Below are 19,304 nucleotides of genomic sequence, written 5' to 3' on the forward strand. Positions count from 1 at the left end.
AGTGGTCTTGCAGATGGTGCAGCAGCATTTGAAGGTGATACGTGCTTTCAGCGGGAGCCAGTGCAGTTCGATGAAGCCAAGGGTGATGTTGAATTTGCAGAGTCCTTTGATGAGTTTTGTTGCAGCATACAGGGCACATCTTAGGGTTGCCAGAGTGGTCGCCTGAAGTCCTTCCAGGAGGGCATTACCACCATCCAGTTCGGAGAGGACCAAGGCTTGGAAGGCAGATCTGAAGTTGTTTGCTGGGATGAAGGGCTTGATTTTCCACAGCAGGAAATGTTGGTACCAAGCTATTTGGGCCTTCCTTGCTATGTGCTGCTTGAAGGAGAGGTGACCAAAGAGGGGAGGCAGCACGGGGCACAATTTAGAAAAAGGTCTACAAAGGGAGGGACAGGACAAGCCAATGCTTATATTTAGCAGGCATAGAAGAATCATTATAGGTAGAATCACACCAAATTAAACAAAGTAAATACACTTTATTTATTAGATATAGACGGACCAAAAACACATAAATGCTACATACAAATCAAGTTAGACATGTTAGCTACTTGTTTTAAAATGAAACAGAACAACAAACGTGCAAGGAGACACAACCTTGAATTACATGAAGAAGTAGAAATCCGTAGACACGATAATAAATATCGATATAGTACAAAATCAGTGTAAACCATAAAAAGGCACACTCAATCATCCACCAAACTATCAACCTCAGACATGCATCCTCATATATACCTCAACACACCCATCATCAATAGAGGCAATATGGTAAATATTGTGGTGCGGAAGAGGTGTACGTATGACATATCTAACACTGCTGGTGCATAAGTCCCAGCTGGTGCTACCCTTTGTTTTATTGTGCAGCAATAATTACTATACCACCTGGTGTTCAGCAAATGTGACACCTAGGGCCATATTTTCACCAATACAATGTCACAGAAAACAAACCTTCAAGTAAAAGTATAGATAATGGCAACTGGAGTTTCGGCCATTCGGTATATACAGTTCTTATGGGAACACCCGGCCTTCTTCAGGGCAGACACAAAAGACTCTTAGCTGGTGGATGCATTATTCATGGACACAGTAGTGATCGCAGCCACAGCAGGGGGCAAGAAAATATAACAAAAGGAAAACAACACTTAAGTCAAATTCTTCTCATTGCCTAACCTATTGTCACCAGTTTATTATTTATTATTATTTTTGATAATTTCTGCACACGAGTCTAACCAGTGGAATTTTAACATCAAGATCCGACAGGGTACAGGGATTGGAGCGGTCTCCTTTGGTGAAACCAGCGCAATCTCCATGCCACAGCCTTGGGCAGAAACCTGACTGAAAGCGGTCAAAAAATCTAGACTCCTCGAGAAAGGAAGAAAGAAGAGGGGCAATGAGTTCTAGCCGTTTCATAAAGAAGGGCAGAAGAGAGATGGTGTGGAAGTGAACAAGAACAGTAGGGTCTTAGGACTGCTTTTTAGAAGAGGTATAACTGGTGCATGCTTCAACTCTGCAGGAATGAAGCCATGTGAACAGGAAAGATTCACTGCATATGACACCTGCGAAGCAACAGCGGGCAACTGGACAGAGTTACAAAGAATACATTCCGTCCGAACTTAATCCGGGTGGGTGACAACTCTACCTATGTTTCAGGACCTATTTCCAATAGGCAGTGTTCATCTATGTATGCATAAACATTATTTAATAAAGAAAAACAAACGCACGTGTCCATTTTTTTCATAATGTGCAGAGACCCCGGTATCCCTGCTTTTTGATTGACTTTTCTTATTTCCTTTTTTATCGGCATACATGTGCACTTTCAAAATGTCGCTTTTGCATTGCTTTAAAGTCGTAACAACCTATACCTCTCAACCCACCTGCATGCGGTGGGTGTTATCCACTGTGGGCTCACTTGACACTCAAGGGAAGCCCCACACTCATACATAGACGCCAACAGAGCATCACCGGCCAAAGAGAAAAACATCTGCTCTTATCGTGATTGCCGACTCAAAAGGTTGAGAGGTAGGACAATGCACTGGCACCAATATAATGGTGGAGTTGGAGATGAAGTTGAAAGCAACACCCTTGCTATACATATCATTCTCTAAGGATTCCTGTGACACGGGGACTGGTCACGTGTGCTACTTAACCCTGAGACCTGGCTTCCCATCTCTGACCCTCTGCTTCTAAAATTCTGGATCAATTAGAACCTACTGTTTTTGGAAATGGGAAGCTAAATGGATGCAGTCATTTTATCTTCACATCTAAATCCTGAGGCTTTCTGAATGAGTAAAAATTGATCATTGTTACAAACGCTTTAATGTTGAGATGATTGTTGAGAAAAAAAGAAAGGAGTACAAAGCCTAGTGTACTTTATGTGTTTATTGATTTAAGCATATACCTCTTTTTATCACAGACTGTTTGGTCAAATTAATGATCTGTTATCATTCTTATGTTCCCAAATTGTGCTATGATTTTATCCCAAAAAGATAGGTACCCTTAGTGGTGCTATTTGTGCCTTCTCCCTTTCTCATGGGGGTATTTGGAAAGAGTACAATGGGAGTGTACCAGAATGTCCATCTTGGAATGATAATCTAACAGAACATATTGGGCCTCATTCCGAGGTGGGCGCAAAGAGATACCGTGCACCATTAAGGACATCGGTGCCGGTAATCCCTTTGTGCCCTACTACGAGTTCCTTTAGCGGGTCCCTTCCTTAACGCCTGGTTTTACCAGACGTTAAGGACGGGACCCGCTAAGTGAAATCAGAGCCAATAACGGTACCGCAATTTGCGGTACCGTTATTAGCACCAGCCCCCTTCCCATTGATCCCTATGGGGGCTCAAATGGGAATGGGGAATGGCTTTTTCAATGGGGACTTACCGGTCCCGCAAAGGTCAGAATAGACCGGTAAGTCCCCATTGAACCAGGTCGGATTCGGTACCGGTATGGGAGGTAGTCATGGCGCAAATAGCGTCATGATTACCTCCATACTCTGAATGAAGCCCATTGTGTATGTTAATTCTATGTTTTGATAATGTGCTGTGCTCAGTAAGACAACCTTAATATGACTACAATATGTACAATTAAATTGAAAACAAATGTAATAGCTGCATTTGCTGAGGGAGAGAGAGAGAGAATGAATATATATATATATATATATATATATATATATATATATATATATATATATATATAATTATATAATTATTGGGCACAATGACACGGCAGCTCTAGCCTCGTATTGGCACTTGTATTAACAGGGTTCAAACGTCTGCCAGCAACTAGTGTTGAAAAAATACTATATTTTGAACCTTATCAAGCACTCTATTGCTGTAATATTCGAGAACACTAGTGGGGTACCTCACACATGGATTTATGTAATGCCAAGATAATTGTCGACATACTATGTTTTGGCCCCTTGGAAGCATTTCTTCCAGGGTTCCCTGTGATAAGGGGGCCTCCATCACTGATAGACGTTGCTTTCTGGCCAGAGCATGCCACACATGCTATGCATGTTGCTTGGAAACACATTGGGCCTCATTACATGTTTGGTGGTAGCATTACCGGTAAAACCGTCAGGTTGCCGCCAAACTTGCACATTTTTTACGGCACCTGCGAATGGGCAATTACGGGTCATTACGGCCCTGCCAGACCCAATAATTGCCCATTTGCGGGCGCCAGAATGAAATGTTCCCCATTCCTATTTGAGCCCCATAGGTCTAAATGGGAATGGGGAGGTAGGATGCACCGGCACCATTCAGAATGGTGCCGGTGCATCCGACATGCTCTGCTCGCAGGTGCCGGTACGCCTAACCAGTCAGACCTGGCGGCCAGGAAGGCAACCACGAGCAGAACTCGTAGTTTGCCGGACCAGTAACAGTACCGGTACCTTACTGGTACCGTTGTTACCGGACCGGAAAACGTATTATCAGGCCCGTTATGTATAGGCTCTATATAAATAAACTATCATATCATACAGCAATGTCGCTTCTGTTTTTAGATGGGTACATATGAATACATCCCAAAATCGGGAGAGGTTAGACATGAATTGCCAACATTTCAAATGTGGTGTACATTCATTAACCATTGTGTCTATCAGCCACTTGCTTTTGCAAGATTGCCTTATCAGCATGATTGCAATCGGACATTTGACCAGCCTAGGAATATATGGAGCAGATCGACAAAATAGGGGACACCGTAGATCAGTTCAAACGTAATTCTCAGGCGGGTAATGCGGTAAACGCCTCTAGGCACTAGGGAGGCGGGGGTTATTAACAAATAGAAAAGATGTCGCTCAATTGTTCACACAATAAAGACACATGGAATCTGTTAAGGTTAGCAAAAAAAATTAACACGCAGTAATACCTTGCAAACAAACATTGCAAGAAGATTAAATAACATGCAATTAAAGTTGTTTTTGTGGTTTAAAATAAGTAGTGACGTGTAATTGACAAACGTCTTGTACTAAGCTTTTAGCAGTGCACTCATTAGACATGGCGCCATGCAGGTCACCTCATCCACCATTGGCTCTCAATTGACCGAATGATCAGGAAGAGCTGTGTGCTCTGTGGGCCTTAGGAATTCCACTAGGCGCTGACTTCGGTAGAAGCTGTGTGGATTCCCAAATCAACGAGCTGTGAGGTCATGTTCGTACCATAGTGGTGATGTGGCAAACAGGGCCGGTCTTACAACAGATTGCACCCCAGGTGGGAAGCATCGTTGGCACCCCCCTCCCCGACCTGTGATCTCATGCATGTGTCATGGGCTGAGGAGTGGAAGTGGGAGTGGGGACTGAGTTAAAGGCATGGTCTAGTAAAAAATGTTATTTAAAAAATAGATAGGCAACATAAAAAAAAAAAATACTAGCATTCTCTTTTTTAAAACTTCCTATGTAAAATTTTGACCTATTCAAGCTCAAAATTCGCAAAAGCAAGCACATGGGCGCATCCATTTTGTGAAATGGATGCCCTCCTGTGCTGGCTTTTGCTTTTGCGGCACTAATGAAGGAAAAGCCAGCCAGCTGTAGTAAACAAAAGCTACCGCTGGGTGGCTTTCCCTTCATTAGTGCTGTACGCGGAGGACGGGGACCGGAGACCAGAGCAGGAAAGCTGCAGCTGAATCTCGGTAAGTGCTATTTATTTATTTTTTAAAATAAGCACTAGCTGGGGTTTTTTTTCTAAGTTTTCCGGGCTGGAGGAGCCCAGAAAACTTAGAAATAAAACCGCAGCTTTAAAAACATTGTATTTATGTTTGCGGTCGCTTTTGAAGCGACCGCAAACATAAATACAACGTTATTGTGTTGGAAAACGCTGCGGATTTTCTTTCCAAGTTTCTCAGGCTCCTCCGTCTCGGAGGAGCCTGAGAAACTCGGAAAGAAAAACCGCAGCGTTTTCCAACACAACCGCGTTGTGTTTCTGCCTGAATCTGCTTTCCCATTTGGGGCTCTCGGGCTCCACGGGAGCCCGAGAGCCCCAAATGGGAAAGCAGATTCAGGCAGAAACAACGCAGCATTGCAGAAAACAACCGCGTTGTTTCTGCCTGAATCTGCTTTCCCATTTGGGACTCTCGGGCTCCACGGGGAGCCCGAGAGCCCCAAATGGGAAAGCAGATTCAGGCAGAAACAACGCAGCATTTAGCATTTCCCATTTGGGGTCTCTGAGAGCCCCAAATGGGAAATCAGCTGTAGGCAGAAACACTACGCGGCATGTAAACACAAGTGAAAGCCACAGCAGGCAGAAACACAACGCGGTTGTGTTGGAAAACACTGCGGTTTTTCTTTCCGAGTTTCTCAGGCTCCTCCGAGCCGGAGGAACCTGAGAAACTTGGAAAGAAAAACCGCAGCGTTTTCCAACACAATAACATTGTATTTATGTTTGCGGTCACTTCAAAAGCGACCGCAAACATAAATACAACGTTTTTAAAGCTGCAGTTTTATTTCTAGGTTTTCCGGGCTCCTCCAGCCCGGAAAACTTAGAAATAAAACCGCAGCTAGTGCTTATTTTTAAAAAAAAATAAATAGCACTTACCGAGATTCAGCTGCAGCTTTCCTGCTCTAGTCTCTGGTCCCCGTCCTCCGCGTACAGCACTAATGAAGGGAAAGCCACCCAGCGGTAGCTTTTGTTTACTACAGCTGGCTGGCTTTTCCTTCATTAGTGCCGCAAAAGCAAAAGCCAGCACAGGAGGGCATCCATTTCACAAAATGGATGCGCCCATGTGCTTGCTTTTGCGAATTTTGAGCTTGAATAGCTCAAAATTTTACATAGGAAGTTTAAAAAAAGAGAATGCTAGTATTTTTTTTTTTATGTTGCCTATCTCTTTTTTTAAATAACATTTTTTACTAGACCATGCCTTTAACAAAATTGTCAATGCTGGCATCTGCTGAATTTCATGAACCTCAGAAAACAGCAATAAGAGGGTCAAATCCGAACAGGCCTGGTTCTGTTTGGCTGCTTTTGCTCTTCATTTTTAGTAACAATGACCAGTTTGCTGCTGTGACTCAGGTCAGAGAATCGACAATTTCAGATCTACACTAATGTCATTCCTATGACCTCAAACATTTAGCCACTCTTAAAAGGTGATGAACTGGTCTTGAACAGTGTTACTCAAACCTCCAAGAACAAGCACCAGCAACATACCCACCGATAGCTGTACAAGCCCATCTATCTCAGCATTAAAATACATGCATTTAGGCAATCTGTATTGCATCAAATATTTCACGGGAAGTTAAATATACTTAGGAGGGACACACGTAAACAATATCACTACTGCATGTGAGTGGTAAAGTCTACTTTAAACATATGCAGAGAGTTAACATGCATGTACAATTCAACATAGCTCATAATGTTAATGTTAGAGAGGTGGCGTTCTAAAATTATTACATTACAATGTGGACTTTACATTGAAACACACTGCAGTGCATTACCGCGGAAGAGAAATGGCAGTTCGAGTATTGGGGTTTGTTTCGCTCATGCTCGTGAACTCTCCAAATTCTTAAATGTTTCCTTCGTGATCACTCATTTTAGCTCCCGACAGCACCATGAAACTGTAAGATCGCAAAGAAAAACGATGTCTACCATCCCAACATAAAAACAAAAACAATCAAATTCTTAAAGGGTGGAAGATGACCTTTTCTTGGGACTCGTTAAGTTTACTTTTTGCAAATTACTAGTCGCGTACTGCTTGAATAACAGCAGCCCTTGCACATTGTGCAGTGTATAGACGAATTTCATTTCAAGGGACTTGGAGTACTTCGGGTATCAGGGGAAGCATCTCCAGTGTACCCCAAGCGTAGTGCGCTTTGCCCTCCACCCTCACCCCACAGCCTTGCAGCCCTGCGCTTTTTCACATTCTCCATTATGGTAAAGAATATTGTCCCGAGCTGGGCAGAGAAATGGAGTATGCAGAAGGAGCTGCCTCCCCAGGGTGTGTTTAGCTGCTGGTCTATCAAATGCAGAAATGGGTGGCATCAAGAGCCCCATGCTCTGAAACATCTTTTGCGCACTGGTTGGTCACACGACAGAAAGTGTGAGCAGGTGATTCCCCAACACTTGAACCATTCTTTAGAGACCTGGCTTTGATTAATGTGGCGTTAGCTAGTCATGGCCAGATCCCAGCGTTTTTGTTAAAGGAGATCGGAAGCTGCACCGTGCAGGGTATTTTAAAGGCCATGAATTGATGCTACAGCTTGTCACCCCCAATGGAACAAAGAATGTGAAGCATGCATCCTACAAGTCTGGGTATTTGCATTATACGGAAGATGGGCCAACCGTCCACGGAGACGGTTTCTACTGTAGTTGCTGAGTAGCTTTCCCAAGCCAGCTGCTGTGCAGACTTCGCTCAGCTTTTGGTCCAGCGCCTGCATCCATCCTTCACACCATCATTCACAAGGCGCGTTCGTGTAGGTGTTTGTTTATCTCGTTAGACCAGCGTGATTACTATTCCAAACAAAAGAAGCACAACAACAAAGAAGAGTAAGACAAGTCTGAGCGAACAGTGAAATGTATGAAACTCTTGCACTAAAATAAAGTCAGCAGTGCATGCCCAGGAAAGAAGGAACGATGAACAATATGCTCGGGAGCGGGAACTAGGGGGGCGTAGTTACCCCAAACCGGCCCAAGCGTGGTACTGGCCCCCAGGGCCTCGCCCTGGAAGTGACTTTGGCCCGGCCAATGAACCGACCAATCCAACCCTACCCTGCTGGAACGTGCAACTGTCTAAGATCTGCTGACGGTGACACTCTGCCCAGGTCTTCTGAGAATCGGCCTTTTGATCTCCTGAGGAGAGTCCACCACCAGTGCTTGCTTCCTTTTTCATGACTACTTGAGCCTTGACAAAAGTATTTAGCTTTGTGGCCTCCAGAGGCTGTTCTTGGATGGCACAGTCATCTCTGCAATACCATTTTAAAATAAATAAAACTCCTATGCAGCAATAGGCCTCACCTACGAGGCCGGGAGCAGGAGGAAAGAAGTGTGCTTGCCTCGGCAGGCTGTAGTTACTGCCGGGTTTGCTGAAACAAGGCCAATCAGTGAGGGCAGGATGCAGAAACTGTTTGTATTTGCTGATTCTGCTGCTGCTTGGCAGTGTGTGCTTGTGATGGGAACAACTTCAGGATTTAGTGACCCACTCGCTCCTCTTTTCTGTAATGGCCGGGGCCGACAACACCAGCCAACCCCAATCGATCCACACTTCAGTGTCAGTACACGCCCATAGCCTGGAGGAGGGCACACTGCACGTGCGCCCATGGGCCTGGCTGGTGCCAGCTGCGCCGGCGCCACCTGGGGCCGGGGGAAGGTAATAAAGCAACAAATGTTGCTAATTTATCTGCCAATTGCCCTGCCCTGCCTGAGGGTCGAGGTCAGGCCTGTTTCTTGGCCCGGACAAGGTGGGCAACTGCCTGGGGCGCAATAGCCCCAGGGGATGCAATTGCCCCAGTCCCTGGAGTCTCTGGAGGGGATGGAATTCCCCAGTTTGTGGGGCAGCGCATTGACGTGGGGAAAGTTCCACAGGTCAGGTGCTGGCGCTGCCCCTTCCGACTGTAATGTCACGTAGTACAAAGGTACTACGTGATATTAGAGTCAGAGGCTCCCTCTGACCACTTTTGCTCCATTTGGGGTGGGGGCATAAACACACCAATAAAAACACTTTAGGTCCCACTGCAGCTAAAACCAGCCCCTTCCATCACAATGCTGGCAGGAAACTGCTAATGGTGGCCCATTAGTCACTAAATGGTTTTGTGCTGGCATTGAGATGGGAGGGGAGGTGCAGTGGTGCAGTGGGCTGTGAGGAGTGTGCGTGCCTTGCAGGGATGCACCGTGGGCCCCGACCCGTTTGGTTCAATGGTGCGTCCCTGCAAGTCCAGAAAATGGCCAAAATAATAGTTTAAAGCAGCGCTATTTCTTTCATGCTGCTTCTTTTCCAAACTATATATCAATTACACTTTAAACCACTTCCATGGCACTGGTGATGAGTTACTTCACTATGTGGATAATAGTTTTGACCAGTGTTGCTGAGTAAATATTCTTTAAGCTACGAACCGGTTTATTTATTTGTTTATTTATTTATGCAATGTTTGTCGGATACCTGTATCCGACACACATTGCATAAATAAATAAATATGCAGGTACCCGACAAACATTGCATGAATAAATAAATAATCCTGGTCCATGTATCCTTACAACAGTCAAGACTTTACTGTATCAAAGCATAATCCTTGATTCCCATTCAAAGAATGTTAAAGTGATTGTTTATTGGGTTCAGGTGTCTCCTTGTCATTGCCCTTTTGGTTTAGGTTGCCTCCAAACCCCCTTCAGCATCTTGTGTTCTTTGTTGGTTGTACATACTGCATCCTGTGCCATATTCATGGTCTCTTGGTTGGTGTGCCCAATCCTCATTATCTGCAGCCTAAGTGGGACTGGGGCATAAAATTGTCTTGGGCACCAGTGAAAAAGTGGCCCACCGTTGCAAATGGCAATTCATTCCTTGTGTGAAAGACTGTTTGACTTTAGGTAGGAGTTCCTTAACGGTGTAGTTTGGGAATGGCGCCGGGGTGCGAGGGAGTGGTGCGCTGGGTTCTGTAGGAGTGTTGCGCGGGGTGCGGTGGGAGTGGTGCACGGGGTGCGGCGGGAGTGGAGCATGGGGTGCGATGGGAGTGGCGCATGGGATGGGGAGTGGGGGGGACGCATTCCTAGTGTTTCGCCCTGGGCACCAAATGGACTAGAAACTGCCCTGGCCGAGGCCATAGCCTGCAGCAGTTCCAGTGGTAGAACACACGTGTAACACGTTTGTTTCCTAACATTATAAAAATGAACAGGCACATTCACTTTTATAATGTTAGGAAATGAACGTGTTACACGTGTATTCTAGCACTGCCCTGCCTGAGGGCCGAGGCCACAGCCTGCAGCAGTGCCAGTGGTAGAATACACGTGTAACACTTTTGTTTCCTAACATTATAAAAATGAACAGGCACATTCATTTTTATAATGTTAGGAAACGAACGTGTTACAAGTGTATTCTAGCACTGTGGACTGCTGTGCAGCGCCCCCTAGAGGCAGACTGACATCAGGCAGCTGCCTGGGCTGCCTGACGCAAAGACCGGCCCTGGTGGCAAATGGACTGTGATCCGAAAATGATTTACAGGTTTTTATCCAGACATTGCAGGCTTCCGTTCTTTAAAGGATACTTAAGTAAAGCGGTCAGCAATAACGCATATTACTAAGAGTCAGGGATCCCGTCCAATAATCCATTCCCCATCACCTACTTGCTCTCACTTATTTACACAAGGTGGTTACAGTTGGTGATTTAGCTGTCCTTTTGTGGAATTTAGACAAGTAAATTCATGTTACTTTTCAGGGAAACAGAGTTTCAGGAGATTTCTCTTTTTTTAACCATGTGCAATAAATCTATTGACTGACTGACTGGTTCGCAGTTTCTACAGTGCTTGTATACCTTAAAGAGACCTAATGACGATGTGAACAAAGGGGGAGGCTGGGAAAACCCAAAATCTCATAAAACAGAAAAATGTATGTAGCAGATTACAAATGGAATATGCAGGCTTTTAAATTTTTCTGCAGCCCACGCTAATCAAGGTTTTGGTACAAACTTCCATGGGGAAAATTCCAGAGACGCGCTGCTTAGACCGTGAACGTTCTACCACCCATTACGCCTCCCCTATTGAATCTGGACCAAAAAGCAAATTGAATTTTTGAAAAACAAAGAGCCTTCAAGGGTACATAAGCATAACATTGATTATTGCAAAACCCGGGGTCTGGTACCCTTCAATGCCCTATAAGCACCCTCAGTCACTCCATTTTAAACGAAATCCTGTTTTCAAGAGGCAGCCAGCGCAGGCTTCCCAGCCCAGAGGTCCTGGAGGAGATGGAGGCGTCGACTAAGGCGACGCAATGAGGTGCAGCATCTTCTTAATTGCATGGCATGGTGCCACTTGGCAGGCATGCTACTTTTACATTAAGTGCCATCCACTGAAGTGGATCAACTCCACTGCACCTTAACATGGGATGGAAAACACTTCCATATAGATTCGTGGTTTCAATCCTTTTATGCTTGAGCAAAAGTAATGTTGTTTCCCCAAGTGCCAGAACGGATTATATTTTCTATTAAAGGAAATTACAATCTTCCCATTTAAAGAAGCCTTCTGACCCCCTCTTGTAATCTTCCGAAGTCCCCTACAGGGACCAGTCCGACAGTTTGAATCCCACTGATATAGAGGTGCATTATGATAATTAAAAAAATAACAATTATCAATTAAAACATTCTTGAATAACTCTATCAATAAACTCTCATGTCTAGTTGAGGGCAAATTTAAGATTTACATCAACTTTCAGAATGGATTCCTGGTCAAAATATTTCAGCTTGATAGATTCTGTGTTCTTTAATTTTAAGGATAATGATAATCCGAAATAATACAAAAGAACAGAAAAAGTACTTTGTTGATATCTATAAATCCTTAACCTAGAAGTCTCACGAATTTTACTTCAAACATATCTTGTCACCGCTAGTGAATATGTCACACTCCGTCGTCTTCTTGATGTCTGTATATCCATTTAATGATGCGGAGTGGTAGTTGGTTCGAAAAGGTTTGCAGGTAACTTTGTTAATCAATTCGATATAGGTGCCTGGTGAAAAATTAAAAATAAGTCTCTACTAATTTATAATCCTCAAACTGTGGTAGAAATATATGAGTATAACTGGCACGGTGGAGTGTTTAGTCGATATTGAGTTTATTAGGAAAGGTTCCTGAGTGTATGGATAGCTGTTCTGTTATGCACACCGCGTGCTGTGAAATCATCTGCAGCCAAAAGAAATGCGGCATATAAGAGCAACCTGTAATATTTCCATAGAACGGTAGCGTAAGAATCGAATCATCCATGTTCAAAGTTGGCATGCAAAAGTAAACACCATGTTTCTGACCCTTCCGTGAGGTACTTAACGTACCTTATATGGAACCCGCGTTGTTTATCACGAAAGCAGGCAAACTACAGACCAACCCCATTAGATATCTTTGTCACCCTCTCGAAAAGGCTTCTTTTGCCCTCGGTGCACACATCCTGTCTCTCTTGACGGAGTACCTGTTCACTTCATCTGCTTACTCACGAGGATCCTTCCTTTTTTGCTGCCCATCTCTAAGAGGGCCTTTGAGTTACTCAGCACTCAATTGATTTTCATCATGGCCTGGGCATTGTGATCCTCAAACTTTAATCCTCCCTTCCAAAGGTGGGTTTTCATTCCATTGAAAAATGCGCTCTCACTGATAATGTATCTCCGTCTGAAAATGTGCTGTATTTAAACAATGTGCCCTTCTCTAAAAATAAGTTCCCTTTTGAGATTGTGCCCTTTTTCTGAGCTGTCTCCCCTCTGAAATACCGTTCTCCACCTTCTAACATCTCCTGCTGTAAATATGATCCCCCTGAAACCCATACGCCTTTTGACAAAATGCTCCCTGCTGGTTCCCCTGAAATTGTGTTTTTAATTGCATTTATGAAATGTTCCCTATGTAACAAGCATCTTTCCGAATAAGTGGTGACATCATTCTCCTGGTAACAGTCTAAGAGTGTAGTGGCTCCTTGGTATAAATAGGTACCAGAGCAGCACTGAGCGTTAGCCCAACCCAAAGGAGGGTTATGGAAATTAAGGGTTTTTCTTAACAGCGAGAACAGGGTGTAAGGTGCAGGTTGCTCTTCGAGAAGGGTGTGTGTGGCGGGGTATTCGCTGACACTTTCTGAATCCAGAAACACCAGGTGAGAGACCATGCACATTGACTTAGGTCCCCCTCTTTAAGGAATACTTGGGCCCCCACTCTGCCAGTACAGGGAGGAGGTCTCCTCCAAATGCTTTCAGACTCAAAGAACGGTATGACCACCTGAGAGAAGGATGCCGAGTAGTAGTCCTGGCTGAGCATCTAGGGGAACTTTGGCACCCAGGCGAGGCACGTGACACAGCGCATGGATGGATTTCTTATAAAATGACTTTCCCTGCTTTATCCCCAGATTATTGATCCTGACCAATTTGGTCCTATAAAGGGGAAACATGATCGGGTAGCGGGGCGGCTATCCCTTAAGTGTGTCACAACACCATTCCATTGTAGACCACCCAAAGCAATCTGGTTATGGCTGTGCCTTTCCCTGTTGGCCATGAGGCAACTTGTTCTTGCCTTATCCTCCACAAGGTTGGGTTAGGGCTCATTTCCATTCCATGTCTGTGGGCTATCTTCCCACGATATAGAGCGGTCTTCAGAACTGTTGTCCTTTCCACCCTAATATGCCATGCCCACAATAAGATCTCCCCCAGAGATCAGAAGAAGGTAGCATCCTGTAATGCGGAGAAACATCAACACCTTGAAACCATTTCGAGAGCTTGAGAATTACAGAGAATACTAGAGCACATATGATTGTAATCAACAAATCTACTTTGTGTTCTATGTCCTCAGTTGGTGTTTATTAACCTGTTCTGTGTAATGTGTGTTAATTATTCATGTAGCATTAGCTAAACCACTATAGAATGCGAAGCACCCATATCACTGTACAGGTGTAAGTGTTCTAGTGCATAGAAGATTGTATGAGGCACTATAAGACATCCAGGCAGCAGGGTGGCAACTAGGAGCAGTCATGCAAGGCAAGACTTAAGGCAGGGCACCATGAAGGGGATGGGGAGGTACATTCTGGCTTGTGTTTAAAAAAGTATTGTTAACCCCTCCCCTTATATAGCATTGATTTAATTTAAGTTTAATTTGTAGTTAATTTATTTTGGCTCATTGACAAAGCACCAAAACACCGTATCCTCGGCCCTTCAATGCACTTTAATAATGTACTGAATTGAAAAGAATGCCTATCAAATCTATACACAAACCACAACTTTTGCAACTCCGAGCCTAGGGGTAAAAAAGTTTGAGTATATTTAATTATAAATACAGAATAAAGGCATGTCAGAAGTCTGTCAATTAATAGCGCAAAGGTAAACTGTTGGAGGCACAGTTAAGTCTACTTTTGTGCAGTCAATTCAAACAAAGCAAACGTAAAATACGAAATACACACTTAGATGTGCATACATGATGCTGACGAATTAAATAGTAGAACAATTAAATTGCACATTTTTAAAGTTTCTTATGTGTGCAGTCATTGTAAACAATACAAAAATAAAATGCTAAACACATTGTAGTTTCGCAAGTGTCTTTGTGTGGGTTTATTTAAAATAGGTGTTGCATTTTCAATCACATAGCTGAGAATTAGTTTAAACTGAGATAGCAGATTTAACTTGGAGCCATGCATGTGGTAGATGTCATGCTTTAATTTCAAAAGCCTTAGGTTAAATGTCGTAAACGCACAGAAAAAATGTCTTGGTCATTTCCCAATGTATGCAAATAAATGTCAACTATCTGAGGGTACGTTTCCAATTGTACATTGGACTGAGTCAGAATGGTATGCAGTGATGTTATCGAACAGAAAACAAAGAATGCATTTTTAAACTTACCCAAAACATCTTTTTAAAAATAGAATTTTGGATATATATATAATATTATATATATATATATATATATATATATATATATATATATATATATATATGTATATATAATATATGGTTTGGAATGGGAATAGTAGTTTTCGGAGTGGTCGAAAAATATTTTTTATAAAAAGGAGGCGGATTGCGGGCGGGGACACCCCCAAAAATATCGAAAAAAATTAGTTTTTTAAAGATGTTTTTTCTTCATTCGAAATTCATTCTTTGTTTTATCATTCGATAAAATCACATGCAACCAGGCAGAATAGTCAACAATAGGCTGTTAAGATGCAGTTGCATAGAGGGTGGGCATAGCTTCACACACCATGCACACAGCAGACGCATAGCTTCAGATTGCTGAAGTTTGCATTGTCCTTACTGCCAGATTGAGGTTCAGATCTTCCAGTTAATTTTGTTTAATCAGGTAGGGCAGGCAGATAACATCCATCAGTGATGTTCTGCCTTTACCGTCCTGTTGGGTAGTCGTCAGGCAGTGGTGTCCCCATCTGCCTTGGTGTTTTTCCCCCTACTCCTACGTGCTCCTCTCGTAATTTTTCTTGGACCTGTCAAGGCACTGATATCTGATGTGGTCTTTACCAGATTGGACAAAAGGTTCAAATAGCTCACATCACGTGTCCTATAATTTGTCACCCCTGGTTGATCATTAACTTGATTCAATTGGTTTCTCTCTATTTACAGTTGTCCCACTGTGGCAGCATAGTACCCCTAGTGGACTAGTTTAATTGCAGTATCACTCTTGTCCATGATGTTTGTGTAGCCCTCCTAGTAGAGATAAGAGACTGATATAACTAAAAGTGCCTACGACTGTTCATTGTAGACACAGTGGATTTACAGTGTCGCAGGGCTTATTTGGTGGGTCGCCGTTGTCTGAAGAACGAGGGGTCAGTAACTGTTTAGTTTGTCTTCAGGCTCAGTGTGCGTATCTTAACTACATGTCTGGGTGCACTTTGAAGAACGTATTTGGAATACCATGTTTGCTTGAAATGGATTGTCCTGCCAGTCCCATACTGTACTAAGCCAGTAAGGACATAGTAAAGAGACTTGCTTAAAAAGTGTACTTTGCACTGTACTTTTCATCTTGTTGTGTCAAGTTAATGAATAACTCCTTCTCATGTATGGGGCAGTGGGAACCAAGAAGTAGGCCAAGACCACAAAGTGGGTTAATTAGGTCTTATGGTCAGTGGGCTAAGGGAACAGTAATTGGGAACTTACTTTGCATAAAAAAATCAGAAAACATATGAAGAACAACAAATGGTGAAAATAGGATGGTCCTCTGCAGGTAAGGGTATTAACTGCAGGTTGCGGGTGCCAGGCCCCCTTGCCTCTGGCATCAAAGTCCCAGTCTTTAGAGCTCAAAAGTGTTTGCTCCACCCACGCCCCCAGCTCTGCCTTTGCATGCTCACAGGGTTTTACAACATTCTCCTTCAGTTGGATTGGGGTTCAGGATCTGGTGTCCTGTAATTCTAGTTCACTGAACTTTTAAAAATTCGGTAGTGGCCGGGCTATTGGTGATAGTTGGCAGTGAGCGTTTTAGAGGGGTCCCATGGACAAACCTTAGAGACATTGGGCCTCATTACGAGTTTGGAGGCAGCCATGTCCTTATTAAGGGCATGGCTGCCTCCAAACTCTGGTCCGGGTCTGTGGTCTCTAAATGGGGAAATACTGGGCAATTCCGACTTTGGAGGGCCCGGTGTTTCCTCATTCAGGGAAACCAGAGCTGGACCATCCCCATTCCCATTTGAGCCCCCATAGGGCTCAATCGGAATGGGAAGCTTGCTAACAACGAGCCCGTTAATGACAGGCCCGTTGTTAGCATGCTGGTCCCCTCGCAGGACCCGCAAAGGACATCTGGTCTGACCAGACATCCAGAGCGGGTCCCGCAAGTGGACCTCGTAATGAGTTGGGACGTGGTTAACGGCGCCGGCACCTTTACTGGCACCGTTAACCCCTTACTGCCTCACTTGTAATGAGGCCCATTATATTTCTCTATATACTAGCTGTACTATCCCTGATCCCATCTAGTTCCTCCTTCCACCTTCTGTACCTGTCTATGGATAACCTGGCCTACTGGAATTTGCATATTTTGGCTGGCTACGCTCTGTTCTTCCTCATGGAATTTTCTGTTTGCTGCTATAGTTTGCCTCATCTCCTCTGTAGCACCTTCATCTGATGTTACTACTCGTTCTGTCACACTCCCGGACTCTGGTGTTTTACTTTCTTCTCCTGGACTACCATAACTTTTTTGTGCTCACTCTGCTCGGATATCGCTGTCGCTTACCTGCTTCCTTTCTCTCAACTTTGGGAACTACCACTTTCTTCCTTTTTTCTTCTTTTGTTATCACCTCCTCCAAATCCACTCCAGATTTTACCTTCTGCCCAATTTCCTCTCCTGTTGTAACCACCCCCTTCCACTCCTCTCCAAAACTGACCTCCTTCCTTTTCTCTTCCCTCATCTTTCAATGCACTCCAGGTATTACTTCCTTCTTCCCCCATTCCAAACCACTTCAAATTGTATCTCATCGCTCCTTTCCTCTTCTGTTGTTACCATCTCCTACTTCTCCACTCCTGCTGCCTCTCTGCACCTTTAGCGCTCGCTACTTCCTCCTGCGCTTCTCTGCTGCAACCCTTCCTGTTGCTTCCTGGTCTTCTTCCTTCCAGCCTTCAGTGAGCCTCCTTCTCCTGCAACCGGATGTATACTCATTGACCTTTTCACAATTGTCCTTGGTAGAATTGACCTTGGGAGAATTGGCCTAATTTAAAAGGTCAATTAGGACATAAATGCGGGGGTATACCCCCGCAACCCTGCGTCCAATCCAAAACCCCCCGGGAACCTTCCACCGAATCCCCTTATATTATTTATAATCCAAAACCAACCCAATACATATATAAAATAACATAAAGGTCAATTGTGTAGAAGGTCAATTAGGACCACCATAATTAGGTCAATTAGGACAAAAGGTCAATTGTAAAAGGTCAATTTGGGTAATACCCTGGCAACCCACACGGCCAGACTGGACTGACTGGCTTGTATTGGGCTCTCTGTGTTGAGTGGGACTCCCACTGGGGACCTGTACCTATAAGTGGCAGTCAATTGAAGGATGGGAGATGCTGTAGCTCTAAACTTCCTGTGGGTCAGAATGAAGCTGGGGGGTGGAGAGGGGAGCTGGCCTAAGTCTATAAGACTCACAGTGGCCATTTTGAAAGCTTTATGTGTAGTCAGGGAATGTTTCCGGTGCCTCTGACGAACCTGAAGTGAATGTTTCAGCATGTAGATCAATTTGGAAAGGCTAGGAGTTTTGATAGCCCATGTTCCCTGCAGTGTTGGTATAGAATCCACGTGTTTGTGGATTTCTTTGTGGGTCCGAACAAGGATCTATTGTTCAACTTGACTGCTTTGGTTTAGAGATCGCATAGTTGATGGCCTATGTTAACAGGGATATGGTGTCGCTTAAGTGACTAATCCCTACGAACATTTAAAGAGTGCCCCGGGGATCCTCCCCATTTAGCATCCTGGCCCATTATGAATTTGCTCATGGAGGCACCTGGCCCCAAGACCACTCTCCCAACCGTACACAGAGCCAGACAGGGAGCTTTATCCTACCCATTTAATTTTATTGACTTTTATTTTACAAGATATTATGTTGCATGGAACTAGGCCAGCCTTTTTTCACAGGCTATTTTTCATTATAAAATAAAATGCAAAAATCAAATTAAGAGTGCCACCCTTAAATTTTATGATTTCAGACCACGCATGATCATTGTTATCATTTTTCAGTTTGACCCTATAGTAGTCAGTGCTGACTGAATATATTCACAGGTGAACAATGCTGTGTGTTATTTTACTAGGGAATCAGGCTTCCTATACAAAGAGTGTACTAGCCCTGCGTTTCCCCCTTTAGTACTGGCTTGACAGCATTACAGCTGAACTCATCTCCTGTGTACTACCAATGCCACCACCAATGGATAACCTCCCATCATCCAGACGGGCACCGGCTTATCTAGATGAGAAACCACAGCTCATGGCCCCGTCCAGACATACATGCAAGGTGGCCATGGCTGCATCCTCATACCAGTCAGCTTCATCCTTTACTGGATATCTCTGGGAGCTCTTTTCAATGGCCCAGCCATCAATATGCTGATGAGCAATATACATTCCATGAGAGGGAAAGACAGAGGCAGCAGCCTTTGGAAGACCTGCTTGAAACCGTGTGTTCCTTGACTATTTCTGGCATTCAGGACCGGACAAAAGCTTATAAGCGCCCACAATCTCGGGAAGG

At 44.0% G+C, this 19,304-nt stretch overlaps 1 protein-coding gene across 1 annotated transcript in view; it reads left to right on the forward strand.

The window, feature by feature from the left end:
• Positions 1-19,304, forward strand: part of LOC138577197 (kelch-like protein 24a) — a 39,854-nt gene that overhangs the window by 10,883 nt on the left and 9,667 nt on the right. The gene's annotated exons all lie outside the window — the stretch shown is intronic.

The sequence above is a fragment of the Ambystoma mexicanum genome, chromosome 1p, assembly GCF_040938575.1.
Source record: "Ambystoma mexicanum isolate Mex_15411 chromosome 1p, UKY_AmexF1_1, whole genome shotgun sequence".
Classification (NCBI taxonomy): domain Eukaryota; kingdom Metazoa; phylum Chordata; class Amphibia; order Caudata; family Ambystomatidae; genus Ambystoma; species Ambystoma mexicanum.